Source organism: Paralichthys olivaceus, chromosome 11, assembly GCF_024713975.1.
Source record: "Paralichthys olivaceus isolate ysfri-2021 chromosome 11, ASM2471397v2, whole genome shotgun sequence".
In the NCBI taxonomy this organism is placed as follows: domain Eukaryota; kingdom Metazoa; phylum Chordata; class Actinopteri; order Pleuronectiformes; family Paralichthyidae; genus Paralichthys; species Paralichthys olivaceus.
In genome coordinates this window covers 21,855,005-21,868,502 of record NC_091103.1, presented here as the reverse complement: position 1 = coordinate 21,868,502, position 13,498 = coordinate 21,855,005, and the positions used below count along the sequence as shown (strand labels likewise).

At 44.3% G+C, this 13,498-nt stretch overlaps 1 protein-coding gene across 1 annotated transcript in view; it reads right to left on the bottom strand.

Moving 5' to 3' along the window:
* Positions 1-9,549, bottom strand: part of cdon (cell adhesion associated, oncogene regulated) — a 30,706-nt gene extending 21,157 nt beyond the window's left edge. The window contains exon 1 of the mRNA XM_069534487.1: positions 9,131-9,549. The gene's annotated coding sequence lies outside the window, so the exon portion shown is untranslated. The remainder of the gene's footprint in view (positions 1-9,130) is intronic.
* Positions 9,550-13,498: the final 3,949 nt, after the last annotated feature.

The following is a 13,498-nucleotide window of genomic DNA, read 5'->3' as shown; positions in this document are numbered from 1 at the left end:
CAACACGGAGCAGCTCCAACACTGATTGGATAACAGGGGGCCGATCCTGGCTGCCACGACAATCAATATACCAGAGTGGTACAAATCCAATAAATCAGAAAGGTTTATCTTCAAAAAAAAGAGGGAGGGAGAATTGTAACAAGTGGCCATTAAGCCAGAGTTGGAGATAAAGACTTTAAGGGCGAGGAAGCAGTGGGGTGTAAGAGAAAGAGCAAGTCTTTTCTGGTATGATGGTCTAATCTGACATGTGTGCTGAAGCCGATTCACATGCTATACCCCAAACCTGTCTGCACTCGCCCCACATCTTACTGACAGAGGATCTGCAGCACACACATTCCTCAGCTCCACAGAGAGAGAGACAGAGAGAGAGAGAGAGACAGAAAGAGAGTGAGAAACACACTCACACAGAAGAGATGGGAGATAAATTCAAAAGAAGAAGATGAGAGGCATTGGGCGGGGGGGGCATACGAGAGAAACTGAAGAGAAAAGCTCTCTGGGAGGGGAGTAAAAGGAGATGGGACTGCAAAGAGGTGAAACCTTCTCTGTGAGGTGAAAATTTGCAAAGCCCAGACTCTTCTCCTCCCTCTTTATTTGGCCCGGAGATAGAGACGCATAGATAATAGATGCATTCGCATCCACAGCTGCCAAATCCAACTGATGATTCAGCCCAACTACATTGAGCTCGGCCGGGAAATTTGGGAAGAGCCTCCAGAGAGAAGAGACTCTATGTAGGCCATTATTAGTTTCTTCTATTGGTTCTGGGTGAGGCAGCATGGGGCCATGGAGGAAACTAATGAGTGGTATGGCCTAACTCTTTCTGATTAAAGACCGAGACATTATTAAAAAGTGGGACAGACTTAGAAAAGGAAGGAGAGCTAAAGAAAGGGAGATAAAGAGGGTGAAAAAAGAAAAAGAAATGATTTGGAATCAACCAGAGATAACATTTGAAGGGTTTAGCCGACCCATAAAACAAAAAAGGACTGCCCTCGTCTGAACCTGATATTCTGCAGAAAGTTGAGTCAAGACTCTTCAATAAATCATTCAAACTAAGTGGGACTGCAGGAGACAAATCAGATACATCTTCAAGGACAGTCTGCTTTTCAGACACTGCTGTCTGTGTGTCTGCAGGCGGACGGAGCCTTAGCAGTCCAGGAGGCACGGGGTGACGGCGGGGCCAAGCGGGTCCCAGAACTCGGCGACGCCGCAGCCCTGACGACACCAGCGTGGTGTGGGATCAGATGCGAGGAGGAATGAAAGGAGAGGCCCCCGGGGATCAGACAGTCACATCCCACAAAGCCCTGTTTACCAAGGACACACATACCCTTCCCCTCCCTTCCTCCCCCAACGCCTCTGTTCACCAAAGCCCAACCCTCCCAAAGTGCCAGGGCCGGGACCTGGGAGACAGCGCTAATTCTATCCCGAGGCCTGTTGGCCGAGGACACAAACAGTGGGCTGAGAGGGGAGAGAAATGGGGGGGGGGGGGGGACACAGAAAGACTGAGACGCTGGGGGAGAGAGTGGGGACTGAATGGTACAGTATGTAAGACCCATCTTAATTGGAGATTGTCCTGCAATGTCTTGTTTTTCCTGGGAATTTGTGAGGAGGAAGGACAGGAGGGTGGGGTGACATGGTTGTTTCCCAAGGTCCTGAACAGCGGGATTAACCACAGGGGCGAAACTCAATAGTGGCCTCGGACACTGGAAACAGATCCACGGGTATCGCCACCATACAAGTCCACCTCGAGACCTTTTGCAAAGCGCATGTAACTAACAACCCTTCCCCATTGTCAAAGCTCTCTAGGCCCTTCCGGCTGATTTCACAGGCCTTTCAGCCCACAGGGGAACGTCTGTTCAGACGAAAAGGTAATTCTGATGGAAAGGAGGAATGCACAAGAAGGCCTTCTTGCCTGCAGGGTGTGTTATAACACTGATCTCCAACATGTGCCAAGAGTCTAATTCATCACGCCAGGCGAGAGGGGAGCTGGGATTGTGCAGCCGTGGCACCAGGGCAGAGGAGGCCACAGATTCACATTCCTCAGTATCAGCCGTGATTAGAGAGATGAGAGAAAAAACACATTGATGCAGGGGAGGAAAAATTATGGAGTTTGCCAAATGTCCACCTTCTCCGGGGGAGTCAAGACGCTCTCTGTGTGTTTAAATGCTCTTGTGTAGGCTGTGAACTATGGGCATGCAGTGATCTGATCCAGCTGCCCCCGCCCCTCCTCCCCTCGGTGCAGTCTCCCATCCCTCCCCAGCTCTCCTGGATTCCATCACTCCCTGTGTCTCTACGGCAACAAGCAGCAAAGACGCAGACAACAGTTTCTGTTCAGTCTCCTCCTGATGGGTCCCTGGCCACCGACCAAAAGCACTTTCAAACTAAAACATATATCAAATAATGTAATTTCAAACATATGCAACAAAAACAAATGGGCAGGGTGTCCAAACAGATACTAACAAGTAACTCTGTTTTACAAAGTCGTTCTTAAAACCAGCCAAAAATAAAACTGAATTTGGTTTCTTACAGGGTGTTTTCCTTTGTTTGTCACTTGAGAGGCGTGAGAAAGACAGTACACACGGAGTACTTTCATTTCTCAGGATGATGAATTGACTCTGCAAATATAATGGAGCGATGGTCATGTATTCACAGGAAGGGGGAGGAGGGGGGGAACTGAAAAGGTCTGAACTCCACAGCGAGTCAACTGAACAAAAACAAACACATTTAAAAAAACTTTCAAATATAATTAGTCTTCACCAATTTGACAAATCTCTTGCAAAAACCCAAACAAGCAAACCGGCTCCCTTGTATGCACAAGTGTGAGGACGCAAAGATAAATATTCAGACCCATACAGCACGTGTAAATGCTTTATAGTTTGTCTAAATGTTTATCCGTCTCGCCATGTAACACTCCAAGCTTGTTGTGCGGCAATCAAGTGATCGCAAAACAAACTCGGTGGTGATGTATCAACACACACACACATCATCTGAGTTTCCACTTCTGGCTCTTGGTCAACTCATAAAAACATGTTTGGGGTCCAGGCTGCTGAACGCTGCCGCAGCACTGGAGGTGCGAAGAGCTTTTGGTGAAATGATATTGTGTTCTGATGTTGCCAAGAGAAACACCACAGCATGACAACAGCAAAACACAGTAATAATACAGAAACCGTGGCGTTTGTTCGCTCGATGTATTCTTTTTATGGGGTTGTTTGTGTTTGCTACTGTGTACGAGCACCACAAAGAAATAACTTTATATTTACTTGATAAAAGTCAGTCAGACCATAAATGCATAAATCAACAGGCGGAGACAACACTCCACTGCAGGACATTGGGTAATGGCTCCATCTCGAAAGATTCCCAAAACAATGCAGATGGCTGCACCAACCATATGTTTTATCCATCTGACTCAAATTCCTCAAATAAGGGGTTCCATCACTCCCCAAGGGGCCACATCTTGGTGGAGGGAAGGCCCAAAATGGCACCCATAACCACAAGCCTGGAGGCAGGCAGCAGCAGCAGTACCCACACTGCCTCACAGAAAAACAGCCCTTCAAACAAGTAGCCTGTTTGTCAGCCAGAGGGGAGTGCCAGCCACTAGTTTTGCCTTAATATAGTCTTGCTGATCCTTGTGCTGGCTTTTCAACAGCGCACACAGTCTGGTTCACGAAAAAACCCCATGTCAGATGTGACTTATTGGTTCAACATTTGAAATAGAAAGTTGTGGTTTAAAAAGTTTCAAGAAGGAAAGACTTAACTCTTGAGGCCTGCGCTGAAGCGACAGACTTAGTCAGGCTTATTTAGTCGGGTCAGTTGCAGGAAGGGAAAAAGAAACGGAGCTGGCAAACAGGAAGACGCTGAGGATGCAAAAAAAAAAAAAAGAACCCCTCGCATGTTCTGAAATACTTTGCAATGAGAGCTGTCAGCAAGGGTCCGGTTCAGAAGTTCACTCCCTGAAATCCTCCCCGGGGCTGAGGAATCATTTAAAGAACTGTAAAAGACAAGGGGTCTCGTCGTGCATTCTATTGAAAATTATGAGGAAAATTGTTGTTTTTGGAAAGAGAAGGCGAACGCTGTGTAAAAATGCCACGTCGAACCCTCCGGGAGAAGCTTTTGTTCTCTCTCATACATGCGGTGTCCTGCATCATGTACATTACAGCTACACAAGCCAAAAAGCACTCCCTTGAATGATAATGAGCATATAATAAAAAGGCATCTACAGAAACTAACAAACGTCAAACCATGTGGCAAAAAAAGACTTGTGCTTCAAAGCAGTTCAGGTCCGTCTTAGCCTTTTGGTCTTTTCATCAAACCAACCAGCTGTGTATAAGATTTGATCTGAGCCAAGAGAACAAAACTTTTTCCGACGGTAAAAAAATTCATAGTTTCTATCAACGTGTGTCTTTTTGTGTGAGATGGGCTGCTTATGCCCATCTGCTATTGAGGTATTTTCATTATCTATCACCACCAGGATGCCATGCTTGCGGTTTTGCTTTACATTCCCTTATCATATTGAAAACACAGACATATATATTTAGTCTTAGCCTGCATTTCAGTCACAGTAACAGAAAACAAAACATCTTCCGAGAAGAAGCAGACCTCCTCGCTCTGTTACGGCGTCGTCCCGCTGCTTTTCCAGTGGCTGGCTGGAACATCTGTTTCTGCTGCTCCCAAAAACTGTTTGTTTGTCTTAACAATTACGCCCCGATGTTTCTCATTTCATTTCTCAAATCTCTCGAAAGTCATTATCCAGTTTCAGATCCTTCCAGGTTCTGAATTTTTAAGAAACCTAACACGACCTTCTGTTGAAAGGTGGCGTATACATCGGGCTACAGTCGGCTCACCTTTGACATTTCAGAGGAGCTGTGACGGACGAAGCATGCAGCCTATCTGTAACCTCCTGGAGTAACATGCTTGCATAGTACAGCGAGTCAGTGCGGGCTGTTTGGATCATCTGTCAGACTTGGGGGACATGGAAGAAAGTGGTGGGGTGGGGGGGTCCCACCAAGAGACGTACGTGTTGTGTGGTTAAAGTAATGACGGTGTGAGCTCGGAGCAGATAAGAAGTGCCGCTAATGACAGCTCCACGTAAACACAGGTGACACTTTCAGCTACTGCGTTTGCCTTCACAGCTTCAATTTATGACTCTACTCACAGCTTGTCCTCAGAATAAATTTAGGGGGAGAAAGCGAGGGTGGAAAGTCTTTTTTTTTTTTTTTTTGCGCTGCAGCTGCAGGGTGCACTCACCAGCCCAGCAGTCACAAGAACTCAAACCCGTTCTCTGACTTGCCCATCTTTCCCATCAACCCCTCGCTCATGGCTGCTGGGTGTTGTCAATCAGCACCCCCCCGGCTCCTTGAACATTGGACTGTTTGGCTGTCTGCCCAAAACTCCCCACTGTCCATCTAATGGGGCCTGAGCTCTGCGCCGGTCCTTGACGAATGAGAGGTGAAGCTCACAGAGTAAAGGCCAGCATTAGAAAATGGGAAAAGAAACGCTGCAGTATGACTCAATCTCTGAGAAATGAGAGTAAAAGGATGGCAATGTGTCAAGAGTTCAAAACAAGCCAGGTTTTAGTTTGGGAGAAGTGAGGGGTCAAACGTCAACCAAACAACGCCTCACTAAATTCTTTATTGTACTAAGAAGCTGACATGGATTAGCTGTCAGAGATTTGGAGCAAGACTTAATTCCGTCGGTCAAAATATTTGTGAGGATGATGAAAAATAAGGTGGCTGCTTGAAATTTACATTTCCCCCCCGAGGTTTATGACTCTCCGAACATTTTTTCTCGGCTAAAGGTTGATCTTTTGCAGTGAAAATATGACAGATCACAGCGCAAAACCAAATAAACAACCAAGCCACACTGTGATTTAGGGTTTGAATTCACTTGCATTCGCTTAAGGCCAGAGCTGAGGTTTGCTCGCTGGCCTCAAATCTGTACGGCCTGGAGAGCAGGAGAATGTGGGAGGTGCCCAAAATATACTTTAGTCACCCATGTGGACACACCCTCTCCCACCACACTCACCTCAGATAGGCATTCATCCACTTATCTCTGCCATGTGAAGCTGTAACGAGCTTTTTATATAAACCAATTAATTGTTTAGTCTATAAAATATCAGCAAACATTATCTTAAACCTTAATTTCTCTGAACAAATTGTCCAAAAATCAAACATATTTGAAGCACAACAATATGAAACAAAGAAAACTTGAAAACACTCGTCTAAGAGGCTGAGAGCAGTTTGACATTTACGCTTGAAAAATGTCAAACTATGAATCTTTCCTCTGCTTTGTCGTCAGTTAATTGACGATCCGCTAATCGACTAATTGTGTACAAGCTCGCTTCCTGGTTTTGCCTTCGTTCAACAAACGCTTGTCACTGTGGTTGCGTGATTAAAATGCTGCTCAAAAATCAAGAGAGCCATTAAGAGAGCAGAGGCTGGTATCATTACACATGCTTACATTCAAATTGCCCCACTTAACATAGTTCTTCTCCTACAGCAACATGTGTTTATCATTAGCCAGAATCCTAATGGCTCAAACATTATTCAAACTCGCCTAATGGCATAGTTGGGCTGTGTTCGAGTCCGTCTGATAAGAGCTGTGGAACTAATGGTTTAATAATTTCCCTGCGAGTCAATAAAACACACTGACGAAACTTTAAAAAAATAATTCTGAGGTGCTGTTTCTCTGATTCAATCATGTTCTCAATACATAATTACTGTGGGGAAAATCCCACATATTAACAACATGGTAATAAAAAATACTCCACAGCTCTTAAAATACAGCAGCTATTGGTCATGCAGCTTGCACTTCTGGGTTTATTTTCTCATTCACAAGAGAAATGTTTTCTTTCTCTTTGAGCATGATGCCATTCTGAAATAGTTCCAGCGTGCAACAAAGGGCAACTGACAGCAAAAGCATAAATCTGCAATCTAAAACATATGTAAACATCACTCAAAATATATAAATGTAAGAACTATTTTCTATATTCCATTGCTATAACTGCACCAGTGTCAAACAACCAAGTTACAGGGAGAAACCCAGAGATGAAGTTTGTCCACACGCTGACCCTAAAATACTGCAGCCACAGGACACATTGTGGTCAGAGTGAGGGAACGAGGTATTAAAGGAAATCATGGAGTCTATTAAGTTAAAACGAGGCAGGCTGGGGGAAGGTGGCCACAAAAGAATAACACCACAACACCTTTTTAAAGAAAACATTCATAGATTCAGTATCAGAACCCGAGGCAGGCTCTCTGGTTTTAAAGTGAACGCCGTCGCCAGCTTCCACATCTGAACACAAAGAGCAAATCTCTCTCTGCCCCCTGTCAAAAGCTCACCCAATATCTGCGGAGCACTGAGAGGATTTGAAAGCCATCGGAAGTGTCTTCTTGTCCCCCACGGACGCAACAATGCACAAGCAACTGTTTGAACTTGAAAGTGTTTTATGTGCGAGCAGCCATGTGTGTCCCACTGACTGGATGTCATGCATTCGAGAGGGATTCTGGACTTTGTTCTCGACAACTTTTAAGTGTTCAACTTTTCTAAGGGTTGCCCCCATGTAACAAAAGTCCCTGTGAGGCTCTGATGATAGGGGAGAGCAGCAGACGCAGGAAATTACTTGAGGGAGGAGGTGAAAAAAAAGTGACTTCAACTTGTCATTACAATCGCTTTAACTCTGTCACCGTTTTCTTGTAAATGCACTAAAGACAGTATTTACAGTCCTCAACACTTGTTGCACCTAATATTTATATCTACATTGTGCATGTTGGTTTTTACCAATTTATCTACCTATTACCAAATATTCTCCATATAGCCTTCATGTATTTAAATACAAGAATTGTCATAAATCTTATATTTTGTATAAAAAATAAATCCATTTATATGGTGTAGCTGAGCAGATCACAACCTAACAAAGTGTGGAATAAACTCTTGCACACAACTTCAAAATCAGAGATATTTTCAAATCGAAATACACAGAAACATTAAATTGAATTAAAGGAGAAGCTGTCGATCGTTTTTAAAGATGAATAATTTGTCTCCGTTGTTTATTGTGCTAATAATTTATCCCAAATCCTAAATAAGTTAAATAAACATGTTCTCAGGGAGTAAACAATGACAATGTCATTCCAGCAGGCAGGTACAGTCCATTTTGTTCAGCTGTGCCCAGTGATTTGTGCACTTGCCAAATATTAACAGGGATTTACCAAACCAACATTTATGACATCCCCTCAGGCGATTCATCTGAAACAATAAAGGCTCTCTGTCTGTGGAGAGCGAGGAAGAAATGTTCAAATATTGGTCTAAGCCACAATGTTCCTGCACAGTGGTATATGTGTCAGTTTGCTCCTGAGCCGGATCCATAATAGAAAAATACAGCTTTAGAACAAAGACACGCTTCATGTATTTCAGTCTATTTCCACCTTTTATGACTCTGACACCAAACAAGGGACATATTTGAGATTTCTAAAAACACTCAACCGTTCAGAGCAGGAGTGCAGCCCATCTGCTTCCAACCGGGGATGTTCCAGTGAGGTGTCCTGAGCCTCCAGAGCTGTTTACCAAACAAACATTCAGACCTTTTCTTCTGTTTCTCTCATCAGATCTGAGCTGAGAGAGACGAACAGGTCACCGCTGAATAATCAGGACGTGTTGGAGGCTTCTGTTGTGCAAATACAAAAGAAATGCATGAGGGTTTTCTCTTTTTTTCTGTCTGCAGATTGTAATCTATAAGGAAAGATGAAGCCTGCAGGGCATGGAAATCAAAACTATGGAGATATCTTCTCATTGCAAAGGAGGGAAATTGGTTTTTTAAAGAATATGTGTAGGCTGTAGGGTATAAGTAGTATTTTAGAGTCGATCTAGAGTAGATGCATATTAATATCCGTACACGGGCGCCCCCAGTTTTCCAGACAGGCGCATGTACACTCTTCTCTCCCCTTTCACCAAGTTAAGAAATCATGGTGATATTTGGGAAACAACTTGAACCTCCACCTTTTACTCTGTGCTTCCCACCGGAGCTCAGTTTGTCCCCCGGTGCGCACATACACCGCCGCCCACCCCTGTAGCTCCTCCACCCGGTCAACTAGGCACCCAGGCCGGCCCGGGACTCCCCGGTCTGCCCGCTCCCGGTCCTTACCTCTCTCGCTGGGTTGCAAAAGCTGCGAGCCGTCGGCGGAATCAGGAGCAAGACGCATTCTTCTGGTGGCAAATCCGCACGGGGCCCTCCATTAGACACGGGCCGAGAGTGAGAGACGACGGTGGGAACATGAAAACAGTCGGAGGTAGAGGCGGCGAGGGGAGTTTTCACAGCCGCGAAGCAGCGCAGGCTTCTGGGGAACGAAGGTGCGACGACTCCCCCTGGTCGAGCGGAGGTGAAAAAGTTTGGATAGAAGCGTTAGGTCCCGGTGTGTTCCTCCTCACAGTCTCTTCCTGTGTCCGTCCCGTTACTGCGGCTCCTCCACGGCTCCTCCGTCTCTCCACACTCGCATCTTTGAACCAGTGTCGAGTTGCTCAGCGAATCGTGGCGGCGGCGGAGCTGCTCGTCAAACCAGGAATGTCCCGAGTCCCAGCCCCGCAGCTCCTGCAGAGAGGGAGGGAGGTAGAGGGGGAGACAGAGGGGGAGGCACCGTGTTCACTCGTGAACAACTTTTACAGTCCGACCAGAGAGAAACTTCCTCTGCGCTGACTCACCTGGTTTACTTCAGAATAAACTCACCTGGTTAACTTCAGAATAAACTCACCTGGTTAACTTAACTTCAGATTAAACTCACCTGGTTAACTTCAAATTAAACTCACCTGGTTAACTTCAGATTAAACTCACTTGGTTAATTTAATTTCAGATTCAATTCACCTGGTTAACTTAACCTCTGTGTAAACTCACTTGGTTAATTTATCTTCAGATTAAACTCACTTGGTTAATTTAACTTCAGAATAAACCCACCTGGTTAACTTAACTTTGAATTAAACTCACCTGGTTAACTTCAGATTAAACTCACTTGGTTAATTTATCTTCAGATTAAACTCACCTGGTTAACCTCTGTGTAAACTCACCTGGTTAATTTATCTTCAGATTAAATTCACCTGGTTAATTTATCTTCAGATTAAATTCACCTGGTTAATTTATCTTCAGATTAAACTCACCTGGTTAATTTATCTTCAGATTAAATTCACCTGGTTAATTTATTTTCAGATTAAACTCACTTGGTTAACTTAATTTCAGATTAAACTCACCTGGTTAACTTCAGATTAAACTCACTTGGTTAACTTAACTTCAGATTAAACTCACCTGGTTAACTTCAGATTAAACTCACTTGGTTAACTTAACTTCAGATTAAACTCACCTGGTTAACTTAACTTCAGATGAAACTCACCTGGTTACCTTCTATTTAAACTCACCTGGGTTGTTGCAAACCTTTATTGTTTCACTTGTTATTACTTATTGTAGTTTCTAGCCGTTACCTGTCTCAGGCAGGCAGGTGATTATAAAGTTTAAAGTGTCACCCATGTAAACAAATCAAATTATATTTTCACATACAGAGGTTTAATGTCAGTCGTGACATTAGGATAAAGGATTTGTGTCATGATCACCTGAATCGAGGAGAATTTCATACTAGAATCTAAAATGTGACCCATTCTGCTACAACAATAACAGTAATACTTATATATAATTTAATTAAATGAAACAATGGGTGATAAAATAATAATAGATTACTGTAGTTTGTACTTTTATGCAGAGATGCAGGATGGTTCAGGTGATGATAATAATTTTTAAATATCACCCATTTCAGATATAGTCTTTTAATCTTCAACCTGATGTCTGTGGTTTCAATTGAAAAGTAAAGATTTATAGTAAAGATGATCATTTGAACCAATCAGCTACAATAGTGAGTCCTATTTACATTTAGTGTTACTTTGTCAAGAAGGTAGACTTTTTTCCTTAGCTGTTTTATTAATATGAACATGTACTAAGGTTTCTCTAAACCTTCACTGACCAAGTCTTTCCCTCTGTTTGAGACTATGAGTTTCATCCACTGCACAAACAGCCTAAATCCCAATGCAGCCTCACAGCCATAAGGTCATGTTTCTTCTTTTTTTTTGCAGTGGAATACACTGTTCCTTAATCCAGTGCTCACTAGGTCCATTGAATTAAATCAAAGTTATGTGGGAGGAGGCTGTTTGAACAGCTAATAGCTACGGGTCATTCCTGGCATCAGACGCGTTGCTTGGATCGTCTGAATGTTGGTTGGCTGCAGCCGTTTCCTCATCACTCGGTGAAATGCCTTCACAGAGAGGCGGGGGAGCAGCGACTGAGAAACAGTCATCTGTTGTGCGTATGGGCATGAGTAAACAGCATAATCATCTTGGAGGCAGTAATTATGTGCTCCAGCGTTGGCTGGGTGGTGGCGGTGGCGGCGGCGGGCCCACCCTGCTTCAGACAGCAGGTGCAGCTCGCCATCTGACAGCTGACTTCGATGGAAGGTGTGATCCAATCCTCCTGAGGCCAGGTCAAGCAAGCGAGAGCCTTCAGGCAGTGACGGGCCAAAGCTAACAAACCGGCAAACCTCTGACACAGAAAGAGGAGAGAAAAACAACATGGAGGCAGTGGTGGAGACGAGACTGATGAAGGACGGATGACTCGACTCTGTTTTTATAAAGAGGACTGTCCTGTTTTTCTTTTAACTTCTAATGGTGCCAATTTTCTGTCGTTTTAAAGCGTAATTTTCTATCTACTTGTTGTTTTTCTGATGTCAAGTGACTTTTCAGCCCAAATTACTTATCAGGCATAAACAAAGACCTTCTGGTTTTCAGTAAAAGACTTCAGACTTGTAATCTTTATTGTGACTCTATAGAAGAAATAACAAAGCGAGTTGACACCTAGATGACACCTATGATGGAAATGCTGACCTTAGAGTTCAGACCAATAATCACTTTATCATCAACCTCTGAATATTTATTGATTTCCCTCTTCGGAGGACTTTAGATATCTTGGTCCAGCAGTTTTCGATCCGCAGATTATGAATTATGGTTCTTTTAGTGGAAGAACCCTTTCTCATGACTACAAGGCCTGATGGCAGAGGAGTACAAATGTTCTTTCACAACCTGGCAGCCCCCAATTTTTCTCCATATGTCTTATTACTGACTATAACGTTTTCAGAGATGATTTATTAAAGGTGCTGTATGTTTTCTCTGCAGCTGAACCTGGTTTGTTGCCAGAAGTGGGTGGTTGCGGTGGTGGTCGCTCGCCAAGCACTTCAGCCATTTTTGCAATTTCAGGACAAGAAGTTATATGCATGCTGATTTCTTATATGAATGCAGATTTGCTCTTCACATGGATCGTTAACCTGTGGGTAACCATAGCTTGTTCAAACATGATTGGTCAATCAGAAACCAGAAGGCTTGAGGCCCAAAGATTCTGCATGTAGAATCTGTTTATAGAGATTGGTCCTTTATTAACTAATATTTCTCAAATCTTCCTGAGTAATTGATTTTATTTTTGGGTCTTTCTCTCTCCTTGTGTCCATCACTCTCTCTCTCCATCACTCTCTCTCTCCATCACTCTCTCTCTCTCTCTCCCTCTCTGTCTCAGGGTCAGGAGCTGGTTGGAGATGGAGACAGCGGCTCTGGGTTCAGAGGGGGGTGAGCAGGGGGATTGGACACAGTCGCATGTGAAAGGCCAGAGAGCGGCTAGTCCGCAGGGAGCAGGGTCCCCTTCACAAAGGGCCAGGGAGGGGCTCAGCGGGGGCGGGAGGGGCGGCCGAGGAGGAGAGGCCACGCTGGGAACTAAAGCTGACAGCACAGACACTTCTTATCCACTGAGGGTTTGGCTGTCTCTGGCCCCCTGGGGTACACACTCACTTATCTGTGCGGAGCTGCCAGCTCCTCACTGTTGAGCCACAGCAGCTTCACAGAGCTGTTGAGGCTCTGCCGAGAGCAGAAGCTGCAAAAACAATAAGTACACAAAGCAGCGGTGACCTCTGGCCCACATTTAAACCGATATGAAGCCTGTTTCCTTCGTCATATTAGAGCCGATCAAATATAAATAGATTACAACAGATTTAGCCAGTACAAGATTGTGTTGTGATGATCAAGCAGATGCTGCAAGCATACCCTTTACAAACATAGTTTACACTTTATCTACTGATTTCAAAAGCCCCTGTCTGTCTGTATGTGGCTCACATATCTCAAAATCCATTCATCTTGTCAGCCTCATGAGTATTTGTTGAGGACCAAAGGAAGAGCAGAGTTGAACTGTGAAACATTCAATATAAATAAACAGTGAATAAACAGGGGAGCAGCACTTTGTAGCAGCTGCAGCTGAGACTCATCAACATAAGTGGTGCTGTCGAACACGACACAAGCTTGTTCATGACAACTACAACTGATTTTCCAGTCGAGCTTCTCCGAACTTTGAATAAACAGATGAACTAATCATTGTGCAGCAGCAGTGGTGCAGCGTCAGGGTTTGGGCTCATGTAGCCCGCAGCCGGTCTTTACTTGCTGCGAC